Raw genomic sequence first — 6,886 nt, 5'->3', positions numbered from 1 at the left:
CCCTCMATACTGTAGGAAAGGTTTTCAGACAGATTGAGAGAAGAAGACTTTCAGCGTGATTCACAGAAAGAGAGGCACATATAACTGAGAGAGTGGAACCTAATGGTTATAGACGTGCTGACTTCCAAACAGTACATAGAGTCAATGTAGGTTACTGTACAACTGGTAACATTGAATGTTACATTTTGGAACGGTATGGAGATAGATTTCCGTCAAAAATGTTTTTCATTTACATAGATATGGACATAATTAAACTTCGACACCATTGAGAACATGTTAAACAACACTTACACACTATCCTGAGGTCTTCCATAAGGGGTTTTGTGGTGTAAGACTGACACTAGGTGTCCTGTACACCATGAACACAGATTCAGAGAAGAACGAAATGAAATACTGAACAACTGAATCGAAATAGATGGTTTTTCTTGTCTGCATTAACTGGGCAGGGAAAGCAAAGTCACCAATTCACCACATTGCTTTCACCTATTCTGTCCACTGGCAAAAACTGGTTGGATCAACGTTGTTTTCCACGTCATTACAATCAATCAGTACGTATGAATGACGTTGAATAACGTGGGAAACGAATTGGATTTGCAAAAAGGGCATTTTGGCTTTTTTAACTAACTTTTAACCCAAAGCAATATCATGGTGACATTTTATGTATGATATTCAACATTGACTTCACGTTAGTTGACAACTCAACCAAATGGAAATCAAAACTAGACGTTTAACTGACGTCTGTGCCAGTGGGGTGTTTTTCAAGATCAGTACAAGATAAGAGACACTTTTAGACTACCCACGTCTCTATCTTTCTCTCTCTCTCCTTTCCCCTTCTCTACTTCTTCTTCTCCTCATTCGTACTCCAGGTCGACGGCACCATAGCCGTTCATCTTGGCTAGTTTGAGTTTTTAGCGACGCCAGCTCTGCTCTCCTCCTCCAGCATGCCGTTCCTCGGCGCGAACAGCTGGCTGATCTCCACAAATGTCTTGTTTCTTGGTCTCGGGGACGATGAAAGAAGACGTAGGCCGCACTGCCATGCCACGCCAAAGAACACGCAGGTAGCAGTAGGCCCCTGCCGACATCTGGGGGTGGGGAAAGAGTTGTTTGCTGAATGAATTTGATTATTAGAGGGACCGAAGGTAACAGTAACAACAGAAGTAACAGGAACATAACAGAACACCATGCGATTTAGATCTTCAGACGATGGCACTTATTTCAATTAAAACATTTGCTACTATTTCTAATACACTACTGATATATCAAATCAAATCAAATTTATTAGTCACATACACATGGTTAGCAGATGTTAATGCGAGTGTAGCGAAATGCTTGTGCTTCTAGTTCCGACAATGCAGTAATAACCAACAAGTAATCTAACCTAACAATTCCACAACTACTACCTTACACACACACAAGTGTAAGGGATAAGAATATGTACTAAAAGATATATTGAATGAGTGGTGGTACGAAGGCATGGCAGATGCAGTAGATGGTATAGAGTACGGTATATATAATGAGATGAGTACTGTAGGGTATGTAAACATAAAGTGGCATATGTTTAAAGTGGCTAGTGGTACATGTATTACATAAAGATGGCAAGATGCAGTAGATGATATAGAGTACAGTATATACATATGAGATGGAGTATATTGTTACTATACTACTGATATACTACCAATATGCTACTAGTATACTATCACTATACTAATACTATACTGCTACTATACTACTGCTTTACTACTACAGATGAGTTCGAGGGAATAGGGAGCTGGATCGAGAGCTGGCGTGAAAAAGGCACGACTAAAATGCCAACATATACCGGGGTAAAACGTGTGTACAGGAGTAATTATAGGCCAGGTGTTCTGACCTGTAGGAAGGGGAAGACAAAGCCGATGGTGAAGTTGGACAGCCAGTTGAGGCATCCAGCCACGGTGTAGGCAGCCGGACGATGGGACTGTTTAAACAGCTCTGCTGTAATCAGGAAGGGTACTCCAGCTACACAGGGACAGAGACACACACAATGAGACAAGTTGGCAGCATTTAGACGGCCAACCCAACTCTGATCATTTCTCCACTAACTGATCTTTTGACCKATCAGATCAACTCTGAAAAATATGTGAAAAGATCTGATGTGATTGGCCAAAAGAACAAATAGTGGATCGAATATCAGAATGTGTGAACACAGCCATAGTCTACAAAAATATACTTTTCAAGCCATGATAGAATCACATCATGGGCTACTAGTTATAATCACATGTGAAGTTGGGCAAACTACCAAACCACTGATATTGATAACAGCAAGACTTTAGAGTAAGGATAGTACATTGAGGATTGAAACCACCATTATATTCCATCGGTGTAAGACAGATGTATGATCTTAATTTGATCTGTATTGTCACAGCGAAATAATCCTGCAGCAACAGGATTTGAACATTTAGTCCATTATATTGCCTGATCGGTGGTTAGGCTATTAYCTGGCCAAAAGTAGGCTACATGAAAAGTACAATATTGTCAATATAACCATGTGTTAGTGTGGGTTTTCAGTGAACTTACGTAAATCACAAAGCTCATCTGAAAATTCTCAGCAACAAAGGAGTGATCAAATTAAGGTCCTACATCTGCATCTCAATATGTTAACTCTATAATATGTAGAATCTATAGACGGTTTCATTGCTCCAAATATCTAATTCATCATGGTTAGAAATGAGAGATATTATGAATGAGGAATAATACATTAGTAAAAGCCTAATGATGAACGTGTCAAGTTTAGTCCTCATTATTTGTGCATGATAATGACATGGGGAGAAGGTTTGATAATATAGTCAATAAGTAGGGCTCTGCATTTTGTCTACATCTGCAGTACTATGAGCTTCTTCACATTGTTTATGCAAGTTTTTGTCTCAAGGAGGCATATTCATCACACACACCAAAATATTCATTATGAACAATGAGCCATTGAAAATCTAATTGCGGCAAACAGAAAATCCTCATCTGAGCTTGATGTATGGATTTTGCCTGCTTGACGGATTACATTATGTAAACTAGTGTTGGTCTAATTCATCATGCTTATAGCCACCATCAACATTCTAATAAACTGTTGCGTTCAGCCGACGAGCCCCAAACAAATGGGTGTAAGAATGGATGTTCCTGTTACCGTGGCAGTTATGATTTCCTCATTTAGTGGATTAATGAAATACAATAGAGTAGCTATTTATGTTGGGTCAACAGTGAGGGGAGTTTTGGCTGCCTTTTCTAGAGCACTTCTATATTCCACCACCAGAGAGCAGTGTTTCCTAGTTAGAAAATAACAGGCTGTGTCTATTGGATAAAGTGGAACTTTCAAAGTGCTATAGGTATCCTAGAGGTTKATAGTTTTGGGTCAGTAACTGAAATGTTGCTGGTTCGAATCCCTGAGCCAACTTGGTGAAAAATCTGTTGATGTGCCCTTGAGCAAGACACTTAACCATAGTTTCTCTGGATAACAGCATCTGCTAAATAACTTAAATGTACTTCTCAGAGTAGCATTATAGCCCCTTGTGCTAAAAGAGGAAGTACCCACTCTTCTACTGAGAGAGATATACATCCTGAGTATAGAACCTTGTTTTGAAGGAGAGAAACAGAGACAGAGATAAACAAACAAGCAGACCACCAGGGTAGATGTCTTACCTGGTCCTATACAGAAGCCAGCGATGATCCCCACCACACAGGCAACACTGATGTAGTGGGACTTAAATGGGCAGCGAATGGAAGCATAGGACAGTCATTATCAGAGACCATAGGACAGTCATCACATTACAAATAATAGACTGACTGGTTACTGATTGTACTCATTAAAGAGACAGTCAAAGACACAGAGACAGTAACACAAAGAGAGTCTGCACGATTCAGACTAATAGTAATGAAGATTGCATTGTTCTTCTATAAACTGACCTGAAATCAGATTTTCTCTTTTCACAGAAAATGCAGAATTCCAGGTCTGGTGAACTGATCCTAGACCTGTGTCTACAGGGGAAGATTCATGGGTAGATGAACGTACCTGGAACATGAGGGACAGCGTGATCCCTGCACAGCAAATTCCCATGAAGGTGAATCCACCAATCATCAGAGGTCTTCTGCCCAGCCGTTCAATGGTGAAGCACTGGAYGCYGGACAAAGGAGAACAAGTTATTTCTATTGGCTGACGACTTAACATGTCAATGTTATGCTTCTGCATGGGAAAAATGGCAAACTGCTACCCAGAGACTGTGTTTCTTGGAATAGCTCAGCACCCAGTAGTATGTCCACTGACCTATATGTCTCTTTAGAAACTGTAGTCATGGGTTGCATCCCAAATGACACCCTATTTCCTTTGTAGTGCACTACTTTTGACCAGGGCCCAAAGGGGGATATATAGGGAATAGTGTGCCATGTGGAACAGACATGGTCTGAACCAGAGCCGTGCTGTAAAGAATGTACATACATAATTTACTGTATATAATATAGCTGTGGTTTGACTATAGTATCTCAGTGTATATATGCTTAACAGTTCCTGAGGGCCTTATAGCTAAAGTACAGGCTTGTCCAAAAGGAGTGTGGAAGTGAGTATTACCACCAGCTACCAGACAATAATAACAACACCTCAGACTAGAGTAGGCTAGCTAATGTTAGCCTGGTTAAACCAGACTGAATGCTTCACTCACCTATGAGAGCAGTGTTCAGTCTGGTGAACCAGGCTAAGCTAGCATGCTCAGCGGTTGTGCTCACACAGTAATCCAATGACAGCTTGCTTACCCCTACACATCCAGCGATAACCTCGATGGCTCCGGTTCCAACCGTGGTGTACTGGATCTGAGGGACTGGGATACCTGCGTTCTCAAAGATGGRGTTGGTATAGAACCAGATCTGAAGAGAGAGAGAGGTGTAGATCAGTAGCTGAACTGTGAGTAGTGAACATGTACATTGTTGAATACACATACTGTAGGGCTACATCTTTGTTGCATTGTTCTTTGAATAGTCCATTGTTCAGTGTTCTGGGCTGTACAGCGCTTACATCATCATCATCATCGACAGCAACATTAGTAACTGAGTGTACATACTAAACATGGCCGTCTGTTTTAACCTGGCTAAACAAATATGCAACGTTCAGCTAATGGTCATTCTTAAGCTCTTATTATTCATGGCTGATTCATCATAATTGCTGTCACAACCATCCTAAATCCCATCTGTCAAATCAGATATATTTAATCAATGCTGTGGTCCAACATGTCAACGTTGGCTTATAGTATTCCCAGTCCAATGAATGAATGTCAACAACACACATCCTCTAATACGGACAAGATCAGGAAAAGTAGATGAAATGCACACATATAGTTGGTTTCAGTAACCATCCACCATCCACACAGTAACCATCCACCATCCACACAGTAACCATCCACCATCCACACAGTAACCCATCCACCATCCACACAGTAACCATCCACACAGTAACCATCCACCTTCCACACAGTAACCCATCCACCTTCCACACAGTAACCATCCACCATCCACACAGTAACCATCCACCTTCCACACAGTAACCATCCACCTTCCACACAGTAACCATCCACCTTCACACAGAACGCATTACACCTCCACACAAGTAAACCATCCATCCTTCCACAAATAACATCCGCTTCCCCACAGTAACCATCCCCATCCACACAGTAAACCCATACCGCCTCCACAGCAGTAACCATGACTCCACTATCAGTAACCATCCAGCCTTCCACACGAGTAACCCATCCACCTTCACCACACCCAGTTAACGCATTCCACCATCCAACAGTAACACCACCATCCACACAGTACCATCCACCTTCCACACAGTAACCATCCACCATCCACACAGTAACCATCCACCATCCACACAGTAACCATCCACCCATTCACACCAGTAACCATCCACCTCAACAAAGTAACCATCCACCTTCCACACAGTAACCATCCACCTCCACAAAGTAACGCCATCCACCATTCCACACAGTAACCATCCACCTCCAACGACAGTAAGCATCGCCTTCCACACAGTAACCATCCCCTTCCACACAGTAAACCATCCGCCGTCCACACAGTAACCACGCTCCACACAGTTAACCAACTTCCCCTTCCACACAGTAACCATACCACCTTCCACACAGTAAACCATCTCCACACAGTCACCATCCACATCCAACCGAACCATCCACCTTCACACAACCATCCACCGTTCCACACAGTAACCAATCCACTCTCCACACCCAGTAACCATCCACCATCCACAACAGATAACCATCACCTTCCAACGAGAACCATGGCCACCTCCACAGCAGTAAAATGTCCACTCTTCCACACAGTAACCATCCACCTTCCACACAGTAACTCATCCCCTTCCACGACAGAAAGCCATCCCACTTCCCCACAGATAACCAGCACACATCCACACGTAACCCTCATCTTCCACACATGTAACCATCCACTTCAAACAGTAAACACATTCACATTCCACACAGTAACCCATCCCACCTTCCAACAGGTAAACCATCCCACCTTCCACACAGAAACCATCCCCCTCCACACAGTCTCCATCCCCCTTCCACACAGAAACCATGCCACCTTCCCCACAGTAACACATCCACCCATGCCTACCGCAGACCCATCCACACAAGTTAATCATCAACTCACAAACAGTAACCCATCCGCTACACACAGTAACGCATCCATCCTTCCACACAGTAATACCTCCACCTCACACAGTAACCATCCACCTCCACACAGTAAACCATCACCATCCACACAGTAACGCATACCACTTCCACACTAGTAACCTCCACCTTCCGACAGACAGTAACCATCCCACCATAGCACTACAGTAACTCATCCACCATCCACA

The 6,886-nt window shown here is 42.7% G+C and overlaps 1 pseudogene; it reads right to left on the bottom strand.

The window, feature by feature from the left end:
* Positions 1-895: 895 nt before the first annotated feature.
* Positions 896-6,886, bottom strand: part of LOC112072247 (solute carrier family 2, facilitated glucose transporter member 9-like) — a 21,888-nt pseudogene continuing 15,897 nt past the window's right edge.

This window comes from Salvelinus sp. IW2-2015, unplaced genomic scaffold (genome assembly GCF_002910315.2).
Source record: "Salvelinus sp. IW2-2015 unplaced genomic scaffold, ASM291031v2 Un_scaffold1864, whole genome shotgun sequence".
NCBI lineage: Eukaryota > Metazoa > Chordata > Actinopteri > Salmoniformes > Salmonidae > Salvelinus > Salvelinus sp. IW2-2015.
Note: the sequence above shows the minus strand (reverse complement) of the source record. Positions and strands in the feature narration are given on the sequence as shown.